At 44.2% G+C, this 12,768-nt stretch overlaps 1 protein-coding gene across 1 annotated transcript in view; it reads right to left on the reverse strand.

The window, feature by feature from the left end:
* CALCRL (calcitonin receptor like receptor) overlaps positions 1-12,768 on the reverse strand; it is a 264,434-nt gene that overhangs the window by 88,726 nt on the left and 162,940 nt on the right. The window lies entirely within an intron of this gene.

Consider the following 12,768-nt stretch of genomic DNA (forward strand, 5'->3'; position numbering starts at 1 on the left):
TTACCCTGCACCACTTCACTTTACTTTGAAACAATCTACTCTATGCCACTGCACTCTACGCCACTCTACTCCACCCTGAGCCATTGCACTCTATGCCACTGCAATCTGTACTGTCCCACTCCACTCTGCATCACTCTACTCTACCCCAAAGCACTCTACACAACTTTACTCAAAACCAATGCACTCTACCCCACAGCACTCTATGTCAATCTACTCTGTACCACCATACTTTATGCCACTCTACACCTCTCTACAGCACTCCACTCTGATGATATACTCCATTAAACTCTACTCCAATCCACTTTACAACATTTTACTCCACTCTATGCCATTCTGTACTGCTCTACCCAACTCCCTCTATGCCACTCGATGCCACTTTACTCCAGTCTGTTCTATGACACACTACTCCACTCTAATTCACTCAACACCACACTGACACTCTAAGCCACTCCACTATACAACACTATACTCCACTCCACTGTATGCCATTCCACTTTACTACTCTAATCCACTCTATGCCACTCCACTCTACGCCACTCCACTCTACGACAATCTCCTCCTCTCTATGTCACTCTACACCCCTCTAAGCAACACCCTCCACACCACTTCATTTTGCTTTACACCACTCCACAATACTCTATATCACTCCACTCTACACCTTTCCATTCTACGACACTCTACTTCCTCCACGACCCTCCATAACACTACTACACTGGTCTTGCACGACTGCTTTCTGCAATGCCCAGATGTTTCTTCAAGGCAGGAGTCATTGTAAAAGTGGGAAGACTCAAATCAGCAAAAATGCAAATGCCTGTAGCTGGCATGACAACCTAGATGCCATATTGGAGGTGATTGCAATGACCAGGACATTGCTCGAATTCAAAATCAACTCTCTAGCAACAGATGTGATACTCTTGTAGGAGAACCACAAGAAAATGGCTGAAAGGGTGTAACAGTTGGTGCACGCACTGAAGGAGCTGCAACCATAGATGATCACATTGCAATTATAGATATATGCAGGCGCGTAACACAGGCCGCCGCTTCGCCCGCGGTGCGGGGCCCCCCCAGCTGCAGGGGGCCCCCTCGGCACAGTACTCTGGTCTGAGCTCTCCGGAAAAAATCCGGAGCTGGGGCCCATCTGTGCACACTGCAGGGGGGGGCCCTTAAACTTTCGTTATACCACTTGATATATGAACTGACAAACAAAATGCAATTCTTGTTGGGTTGGGCTGAGGGCGTGAAGGGCTGCAACCAGCAGAGCTATCTCAGGATTGTGCAACTTCCAGAGTGATTGGAGGAGAAGGACAACATTGGCTGTCCAGTGGCGGCTGGTGACATTTGAAAGTGGTGTGCCGTAAAATGATAATCATACTGCAAAGTAGCGAGCGAGCCCGACCCCCTAAGGAGGGTTTGGGGGATTTCCCCCAGAGCAAATTTTGAAAAAAATAGTGGAAAAATTGTGCATTTTCAAGCAAATTTGAGAAAGCAGGAAGGTTAATAAAGCAATTGTGAAAGTGCAGGTATTACATTATTAAAGAGATGTCATATAACATAGGTAGCTGCTTATTCAGTATAACCACAGAGCTTCATAACAGACTTCAAGATACAATGCTGAGAACCTCATAGCGCAAACTTGACCCGAATCGGGTATCAGAGCGCTTTACAGTAAAGCGCTCTGATTACATACATACTGTGCAACTGCAGGAAACCAGGCTCTATTGTAGTGGTCTGTCATGCCCTCCACCACCGACCCAGTACTACCAAGGGGCACCTTCCACTGCAGATTAACGGGCCTGTGACCAATCAAAATACATTGATGCTGCGCGGGGAGATTAGAAATACAAGTTGGATAACAAAATACACAGTATGCATGAGTAGAAATGGTACGCATGGGCACACGAGACAATAGGGCACAAACTTCTTACGGACAGGGAACTCCCCCCGACGGAACCCCAGCCTTGATGATGCTGGGGCGCGAGTAACTGTAAGCCATTTAGACAGCAGCAAACAGTGCCCTGTGTGCTGCTCTGTCTGTGGCACAAGTGGAATGGCGGCTTCAGGTATGGCACACATCCTTGAGCACAGTGTGGTGTGATGTGGAGAGATCCTCGGACCCCCGTGCAGCTGAGCGCTTTACACACTCGCTGCACACGCACTCTACATGGAAAGCTGCTCCCTGAGGGACGCATAGATTGCAGCGAATACGAGGATGAGTACTTCAATCTAACCAAAAGTATCAGTTGTGTAAATTAACAAATTAAACATGGATGCGCCGAGACTGGCACACAAAACCCCCGCTCACCCATCTCTTGACGGAGTGTCCTCTCCCGTCCGTTATTGCTCTGGTCACTGTGAGCGTTCATCTTGCACAGGGCGCGCTTGTTTTGTGGTAGGTTTGTTTGTGCTGCATAAGGCACTCACATACATACATATACGTTAGTGCACACTACACCATCAAAGCCATTTGGTGAAATTACGCACTATCTATGCTGATGAAGTTGTGGGTCACGTTTTTTTCGAACTTGTATGGCTTTGTACATTTACCGTGCTTTCAAGCAACAGGAGGGCATACAACTTGCACGTATATGAGACGCAGGCATAAGAGCATGTATTCAAACACAGGGATCTTAGTAACAGTCAGCCTGGAACTGGAAGCCATACTAAGTGTGTCACAAAAATGCATCCGACTTCTTACTAGGTTCGTTAGCGCTATTGGTCGACAACCAGTTCAACAATGAACCAGTTTAACTTACGTGGACGCGGTCGTGCTGCTCGATGTCTTCCGACCGACCGACGCAGCACAACAGTCAGTCAGACTCACTCTGACTCTGCACACAAAGCAAAGCAGGTCCAGGCAGGCGGTCCTAGGCTGCAGCACGCGTCGCCACACACACAACATAACGACTCACTGCTGGTCATGACGAGTCACAAAGATGAGTAGCGGTCCACTAGACTGACTCTCTCACTATGACTCATCCGACCTCGCCTACTTCTTCTACTTTCAGTTTCACTTAATCTTCATTTGTTGTTGACTGTGGTGGCCTGGTGTGCCACGCGCGGTGACGTCCCCACAGCATAAGGAAATGGCCAATCACAAACGACATGGCTGGATATAGCCATATGTGATTGGCCATACTGTGCGGCCCTCAGCAGAGCAGCCAACACCCACGCGCGGCACCATCCTGCTGCAGCAGCCAATCCTGGTGCAGCGTTAACAGCGCCACTGCGCCAGGATTGGCTACGAGCAGGATACTATCTGCCCTAAATGAGACTGGGGCCCCGGGTCCTGCCTATGTCTCGGAGTGCGCGGGCCAGTAAAAATATTGAAGACTCCGGGATTTTACATGCGCAGTCACCCCGCGCTGCCTGTCTGTACTGTAACTGTGCGCTGCCTGCCTGTCACTCTCTGCCGCAGCCCCGCCCCCCCACGGCCCACTTCCTTATGGATGCCCGATTCAGTCGGGCTTGTCCCGAGCCGGTAGCGCGCAGTGCTCGGGTGACTGAGTCAGTGCGCTCGGCTCATATTTATTTTTAAAAACGTATTATTCATTGGCAATGCGGTCGTCCATGGCTAGTGGGGCAACGCCCCAATGCCCCCAATGGACGCACCGCCACTGTGGCTGTCTGGAAATGTGCATCACAAGCTCAGTGACTCCCTACAGGCTTTCCCTTCTCTTCTCAAAGAGTTCAAAGAGTTCAAAGAGTGCCAGCTCAGAAGACCTCCACCAGGCTCTGTGCCTATGCGGATAATTGCCAAGCAGCCATATCTAAAAGATCAAGATGAGATCCTGCGGGCAGCTATGCAGACTGCCCACCTTGAAATGGAAAATCAGCATATTCTAGTCTGCCCTCACTATACAATCTTGAGGTTCAGCATCAGAGGGCCTCCTACACAGGAGTGAAGCAAATATTGAAAGACATGGGCATAAAATTATTCCGGATGTACTCAACATCATATCAGAGCACACCTAATTTTTATTTTTTTTCTTTACAGAATGGGGCCTGGTACTGGGTAACGCAATGGGGGACTTTGTTGCAAGCATATGCTTCTAGGAAATGGAAATACCACTAATGCATAAAATCCAGGTAGACTATGCTGTCTTGCGAACCTGTCGAAAAAACAAGCCGAAGATGGCATACAATTGGCACTGCTGCTGGTGGCATCATTAAAAGACACAGCAGAGGCCACTGATACAGCTCACACAAATCCTCCAGCAGCAAACTCTCTGCATCACAGAAATATATCCATTGTGCTCAGTCTCTTTCTGGCATGACTCCACAAACTGCTGACAACATAGTATAGAACATCTGTTTAGCATTCTTACATGCTTCATTGCACCATTGTTTAACTAGCTGCTAGACGTTCTCCACTTCAGCAGGGCCTAACTACTGGCCTGCAGGGCAAATGATACATTTCTTGTCCTCATATTTCTTTTAATGTTGATTGTTTTGTGCTACCAGTACCACTTAGTACGTTTGACATCTTCATGAGGCATATTCCTCTAACACTGCTCACGCTGACAATGGGGCGCCGCCTCCTTCCCCCCTCCCTGGTTCCTCCTTTTCCTCTTTAGTGTTGAGCATGACATCTAGATCTGTTCAACTAGTCCCTTTCCACCTGCATTATTATCCAACAGTTTTGATGGCTCTGATACGTAACTGCATTGGCACACCTGGGCAGGGGCTGTGTGAAATTTGTGCAATGTGCTTTCACGTTAATTAAGTGAAATTTCAGAAAAATTAAGAGAAATTATGCGCAATTCTGTAAAATGCAAATCCATCATTTCAACTATATTTTAACATGAAATGCATTCTCCCATCAATTTCTGTTAGGACACCTTGTGAGCTACAAAAATGCAAAAATAACTGTTGTACCCTGTTCTTCCATGTATTCGCTGTAAATGGTTGCCATGAATGGTGCATAATTATGCGATGTGGCATAATTGAGTAATTTTGGGAATTGCACATAACAAACATAATGTGAAATTACACAAATTACACGAAATTTACAATTCACCCAGGCATTTGTAGGACTCTGCGACACGCGAGCTGCATTCCACAGCCCCACATAATCTTAACTAGGTTCATAAGAAAGCTTGGACGGGAGGCCATTTGCCCCTGCCCTATGTATTGAAGTTACTGTTGTAACGCTCTCAAACTGGGAATGACCACACTTTTTGGCTTCTGACTGCTCCTTTGACACAACAGCACCTACTTCATAAACGCACTGCTGGGCAGGGAGGGTTGGCTAACAGGGATGAATATTTCACCAAATACCTTCATGCTGCAACTAGCTATCCTCATCTCGTCTTACCTGGAATATAAGAATCATGCAAACTACTAGCAAGAGGTATAAGATTGATTCTCTCATTTAACGCAGGGGTGCCATATTGCACTACTTCAAGAGCCTCATATCACTGTGGCTGAAGGGGAAATACTGCAAAAACACTGTAGAGGACAGGTCTGATCTGGGTAAGAATGGGGGACCCCTTACAACCACTCACAACAACTATAGATACGAAATGGAATTCTAGATGGTGACCCTGTACTGTTGGGGAGCATTTATGCACTAAACTCAAAGCAAACAACTTTCTAAAGTAAACGGTCTGAGAAGTTTTCCACTTGGTTTGTAGACCCTCGATTCTGGGTGGAAACTTTAATTGCGTTCTAGACATTCGAGTTGACAGATCTTACCCTTTCTTCCATCAAGCATCGATGACACACAATGCCATAGGAATATCCCGCTGCTAGTGCATTGGTCTCTGGCTGAAGCAATGTTATCTTATGTTAATTTATTTTTGTAGAGTCCTTCAATACCCGAGGGTGTCTTAGCGTTTCCTTGCAAGGAACCATTGAACCGAAGATATGCTTAAGAGGAGCAGAGACGTTTTAAAGCATGGGCAACGTGGGCCCTGGCCGAGAGCCCGAGCCTTTTAGGGAGCCTCCTGATATAGCCGGCTCTGTTCTTGCCTTGATGACCTCGAATAATTCTTACCAGATTTTATTTACATACTGTTTTCCTTGAATTTATTTTTAATGTGGGTGATGTATTGGAGTCCAGTACAGACATTTGGAAAATAAATGTTTGTTTTTTAACACCATGCAACATCCATAAAAAAAAGTTTATTTAAGATCAAAACAGGACCTCACATATGAGAAACGGCAGTGGATCACAAAGATTATTTGCAATAATATTAGTGAGATGCTGCTGTATTTTGATGAAATCACACATTAGTATCCCCGAATATTAGCAGTAAATACATTTAAAATGTGGACGACTGTTCCTGTACACTGTCAGTGACCTGGCCAAAGAGGGCATGAAAGAGCTGAAATTGGATCAAAATATTTAAAAGCTGTTACGAGCAGGGGCCCCCAAAATATGTTTGGCCCAGGGCCCCCGAAATCCTTAAGATGTCCCTGCAGAGGAGTTTAAAATATAAGGTACTTAATGGGTGAAAAGCCATGTTTTAAGAGCTTTCCTAAAATGTAAAAGATTGGTTAATTCTTTCAGATCGAGGGGGGAGAGAGTTCCACAGTTTTGCAGTACAAACCACGAACCGTCTGCCTCCCCAACAAGATTTCCGGAATTTGGGTACTACAACATTTTTGCAGCCATAGATCGTAAGGGTCCGGTCAGAATGTACTGAATTAGATATTCAGGTCCGATGTTGTGCAGTGCCTTAATGGCAGTGCACAAAGATTTGAAGGCAATTCTTTTTTTTTATGGGTAGCCAGTGTAAGCTGTTAGGTGCAATGGCAGCTGAGTGATATTTGGGTAGATCGAATACCAGACATGCTGCTGCATTTTCCAATGTTTGCAGTTAAGATAGTGGCTTTTGTTGCATGTTGAGGTACAATCCGTTACAGTAGTCCGATTTTGATTGTATTAGGACAGTAATGACAGTTTTTGCAGTATTTTAGGAATGTATGGTTACATTTTTTTTAATAGTTTTTAGAAGTTAAAAGACGGAAAAGGCCATTTGATTAACCTGACTTTCAAAAGTCAATCGATTGTCAAAGACGACACTCATGTTTCTGACATTTTCAACTGGGATTGGCACAGCACCCATGTCCTGGGGCCACCAGCTGGGCGACCAATAGGAAGTATCGTTTCTGAACAGAAGAATTTCAGTTTTTCCCAAAATGAGTCTTAAACAGCTTTCATTCATCCACTGGCTAGTTTTTAACATGCTGTTGTGGAATTAAATGGTGCATTTTCGGGGTTATCCTAAACCGAGATCACAATTTGGGTATTATCTGCATAAGATATAACAGAGAAACCAAATGATTTTATAAGTTTAGTCAATGGTGTATAATACAAATTGAACAGGGTAAGGCTTAAAGAAGCCCCCTGCGGCACACCGCACGGAAGGGTGAAAGGCTGAGATACGAAGACTTCTAATGCTCCAACTTGCTCTCTTTCGGACAAGAAAGATTATAAGAGGGCAAGAGCTGGGGTAAAAGTTTATTTTATTCATTGCCACATGACTACCATGTCCGCTTAGATCGGATTGTATGCTCAGACTCCATCTACCCCCTTGTTACCCTAGCTAAAAATCTTATGGGAAACCTCTCTGATCATGATGACCCACTATTAATTGGACTGGACTGGGGAAGAGTTCTCCCTCCTATACCGGCCTGGTGGTCGCACTGCTCTATGTTGGAGTACTAAGCGGTACAAAAGGGGGTGGTAATGGATGGAGCATCTAAACCAATCAAACACTCACACCCAGTCAAAAGATCTGGGTTTAATGCATCACCGTTCTTTAGCCCACTCTTCCACCCCAGTTCAGACATGGCCATATGCAAATCAGTCTGACCCTGTGTCTCATGGGAACAGTCCAGCCCGAACTGCCAAGCCATGCCTTCCCTGGACGGGAAACAAGCTTCCTACGACCGGTTTCTGGCATTTCAGCCGTCTTCAGCCAGGCTTGCTTGAATCCAGTGGCAAAGTGAGCAAGGGACTCACGTCTGAGCATACCCTGCCAACTTATGGCGAACAAAGCGGTACAAAAGGGGGTGGTGATGGACGCAGCATCTGAACCAATCAAACACTCACACCCAGTCAAAAGATCTGGGTTTAATCCATCACCGTTCTTTAGCCCACTCTGCCACCCCAGTTCAGACATGGCCATATGCAAATCAGTCTGACCCTGTGCCTCATGGGAAAAGTCCAGCCCGAACTGCCAAGCCATGCCTTCCCTGGTGAGCGCTGGTCCGCTTCTGCTGAAGCAGCCATTCGCTTCATGAATCGCTTTATTATTATTATTATTATTATTATTATTATTATTATAATCATTATTATTACATGTAGATGGTAAGCAAATCTATATTAGGTATAGTAATATGGATCATAGTGACATAATCAAGGCCACTAGGGGTCCATGTCAATTGGTCAAAAGTCTGTCTGCTTGCTTTCCACCTGGAAACTACTGCTGCACAGCTATTTAAGGGTAATGGGGCACTCAACTAGGATCTTTCCCATACCTGGTGATTACTATCTTCCACTTGGATCACGATCCTCAAATGGAATCTTCACCAAAGCAAGATTGACCTCGAGGAATCAAGATTATCTTTGGGAGAATTCTCCTGCTCTCGGTCATGGGCCACATTGCTTTGTCCAATATGGTGATGCTTCCTTACCTGTGCTTTTACTTTTGGTAAAAGAGGTCTATAATTCAAATCACAGCGATCCTCAACATTTTCTGTAAATGTAACCCCCAAGTATTGTTTGGGTTTAGTATGCACTAAATTTCTATGTGGAAATTACATACTTTTATATCCTCTATGCCTGAAACATTGAGAAGATTCTAAAAACTATTTTTTGTGTTTCCTTTTTTTGATCTAAGATCTGCATGAAGTTTAATCTTGTCCATCTGTGATGAGGTGACTGAAGTATGCTATCTTTTCGACTAGCTGTAGCGAAAGGTTCAATGAAAGAGGCAAATAGGACTTGGGAAAGGAGGCAACCCTCTGCAGCCCACTGTTGAACACTGAATATGCGTCCCACTGATGTATTAATAATCAGCTTTGCCTCAGCGCTGTTATACAATGTCTGTATAAACCCCGTGATAGGTCAGAAAAATGCATATTTCTCTAATTTACAAAAAGAGTCTCCCAAACCACAAGGTCACAGCTCTTCTTGTCACAAAAGAATTGACGTTATGCAGCAAAACAACCTGCGTCTATATTATCCTGCTACACAATTAACCTGTGGTTATTTTACCTGTAATGTGACACAAAGAATCATCATTGAATAATGGTAAACATCCCAAAGTGTAAGATGTCCAACAGTGTAAGGTGCTGTTGGTCTGGCATTAGATCAAGGATAGAAATGAATAAGAAGATGAATCAGGGTGTCTCTGACACAAAATAAAGTATAACTGCATGACCCTAATGTAAGTTCTCATTATAATCAATGGGGTAACCCTAACAAAAAGTCCATGGAGCTGGGTGTCAATATAATACAAAAACAATGGTTCTAGGCCAATCTCTCAAAAAATATTAATAACAATCCTTTTTACTAATCGCTAAACATTTGGAGCATACAGAATCTTAGTTCGGGGTTACAAGAAACCATTTTCATTTGAAAATATAAGATGTGTGTTGGACTTGGCACTTTTTTGCAGGGTCATCCTTGAACTTTTTGCCTTCCTCCTGTGAGCAAGCTAAGGTTAGGTGCTGCACAGATAGTGTCCTCAGAGGAGGAGAAGGGTTCCACATGGTTTAGCTTGGTGGGTCCTGAGAGTATGGGCATAGGAATTGAAATGGGTTCAGATTGGCATAGAATGGAATATGACCCTGCAGTTGCGGGCCAGGTCCAGGTTCTATCGCCCAAAGCAGGGAAGCGCATCAAGGTAGTGATTAGCCTACCTTGCGTTTTGGCAGGAAGGGGGTTGTGTTGGACTTGGCCCTTTTTGCAGGGTCATCCCTGAACTTTTTGCCTTCCTCCTATATTTTTTCTGACCTGTTGTTGGCTATTTTATGACTCTGGGCACTTTACCACCGCTGATCAGTGCTAACGTTCATATGCTCTCCCTATTATAAATTGATGTATGAATTGGTTATTCCATGATTGGTTGGTTTGGTTTACCTGTCAGATCCTAGTAAGGTACACCAGGAGTGCCCAGGGCTTGTAAACAAAATGCTGCTGGTGGGCTTGCAGCACTGGCTGTGACACCCAGAGAAGCAGCCCGCAAACGTGTGTCTAAGGCCTGCCATTGTAGAGCCTGTGTGCAGTTTGGTACTGCCATGCTGACTGGGCAAGTGCACCCACTTGCCAGTTCCTAAACCTTCCCTTTTCTTCATATCAGACACCCTTACGGTAGGCCAAAGGCCAGGGTGCATTGTAAGTATAAGGTAGGACACGCCCTTGTGTGTGTGGCATGTCCTAATAGTGAATTATAGCAATTTTCATGTTTCACTATTGCAAGGCTATCTGTTCTCTATAGGCCAGAATGGGCAGTTAGATTATTACATTTTATAATCCTAACTGACTCAGGGAACACGGTAGAAATTCGTGTTTAGTATGCCTGAACTCAGAATGATAAAATACATCTTTTAGTGAGGTTGGTTTTAACATTCTGTGTTTAAAAATACCACTTTTAGAAAGTAGGTATTTTCTTGTCTAACTATCCAAGCCTGCCTCTGCTAGGTTGTGTATTCCTTGTCTGGAGTTTAAGTGACAGGGCTGGGGGATCCCAGGAGACAAGGTGAGTCTGCCCAGTGGTGAATAGCAAGATCTGCGTCCAGATGGGAGGGAGGAGTTTCACCTGGGACCTGAATAGGACTGTGCCTGCCCCCCACAGTGCTGGCTCCACACCCTGTGGTGCGTCTGATGTATCTGCCCTGCACTGTGAAAGGAGAGAAGGAATCATGTCAAGAGAGTGCTCCAGGGCTGTGTCTTTCCTCCACAATGCTGGCTCCACATCCTGTTGGGCGTCTGATGTTTCTGCCCTGCACTGTGAAATGAAAGAAGGAGTCATGTAAACAGAGTGCTCCAGAACTGGTTTGGACTAGGCAAAGGTCCTCTGCCCTCAGAGGACAAAGGATTTTGGGGTATAAATAGTGGGAATACACAACTTTGTCCCCGAGCATTCACACACAGTGTATTAGAAGAATTTCAGTCCAATAAGAGTCCTCCAAAATAATATCATTCAAATGAAAAAGTCTTTATTTTCTTTCTTGAAGAGTCAATTCCAATAGTTGATCCTATATAGAAGGGATCATCCAATGTAGCCAAATAGAAAAACAGCCAACACGTGTTTCGTCCTGGGGTATATCCCCCAATGACTTCCTCAGGGCCAGTAATTACTATAGAGTTAGTAATTACTAAAGAGAACAAAGCTAAACCTACCATTTTAAATACAGTATTGTGGATTTTTGTCGTTTGTGGTCTTGTGTTAAATCTATATAAAGAATACTTATTTTTACTATACAACTGTGTGGTGTCCATCTGTAGTGTTGTCACTGGATTACTGTATGTGTTCACAAATGCTTTACACACTGCCTCTGAGATAAGCCTATCTGCTCGTGCCAAGCTACCAAGGGGGTGAGCAGGGGTTATTTTAGGAGTGTACCCCCTTACCCTGACCAGAGGTAAGGGTCCCTATTTGTCACAAGTACCTACCTGTGCCAACTAGAGACCCCAAAATCTAACAATGTGTAACAACCACATATTTCAAAATGACAATATGTGTTTATTTTGTTATACAAAACTCAGTTTTGAAGCCAGATCTATTCAGAAGAAAAAGGGTTGCTCCCAAAGGGGAACGTGCAGGAAGGGTGCTCAAGAGTGTAGAAAGTTGAAAGGAAAATTCAAAAAGAGAAATAAATCCCAAGAACGTTCGAGGGGCATATATTTACAAAACTATACATAGGACTGATAACAGATAAACGGTCTTCATAACCTGGCCAGATATATTTTAAAATGTGTACACTTAATTCATATAGTTCTCAAAAGGGTCAAGGGACATATCTCCTATGATTGGAAAGGAGGCAAACGGGGATTAACCGTCCAGATTGAATGGGAGATAGCATTGACGTTTCGATCCGACTTGACAGCAAATAGAGGGAAATTTCAACCTCAGCCACGTGGATCTTCATCAGGATGGGGCGATATGTCCCTTGACCCTTTTGAGAACTATGTGAATTAAGTGTACACATTTTAAAATATATCTGGCCAGGTTATAGTCTAGACTAGTTATAGTCCTATGTATAGTTTTGTGAATATATATGCCCCTCAAACTTTCTTGGGATCTCGTTCCCTTTTTCGATTTTCCTTCAACTTTCTACACTCTTGAGCACCCTTCCTGAAAGTTCCCTTTTGGGAGCAACCCTTTTTCCTCTGAATCTATCTGGCTTCAAAACTGAGTTTTGTATAACATACTGTAATTTTGAAATATTTTGTTTTTGCACATCTTATAGTGTCAAATGTAAATGGTTTCTTGTAACCGTGAGCTAAGATTCTGTATGCTCCAAATGTTTAGCAATTAGTAAAAAGGGTTATTATGAATATTTTTTGAGAGATTACACTAATGTAAATTCAGTAAGAATTCTGCCATCCAAATGCCATGGACGATCTGCATACCTATCGTTACATCCTGCTTCAAGTGCTACTTCTGGTGGAACTGTGTGTGAAGATTTCTGTTAGTGGGAGACTGTATTTCTTTACTGAATCAAGAGAGAGATTGAACCCTTTGGGTGCTCATGACGGGTCCATGAGTCACGGGCGGCGTGTGCTCATGACGGCGAGGAGCCGTCATGCCG

This window comes from Lissotriton helveticus, chromosome 3_1 (genome assembly GCF_964261635.1).
Source record: "Lissotriton helveticus chromosome 3_1, aLisHel1.1, whole genome shotgun sequence".
NCBI classification, from domain to species: Eukaryota; Metazoa; Chordata; class Amphibia; order Caudata; family Salamandridae; genus Lissotriton; species Lissotriton helveticus.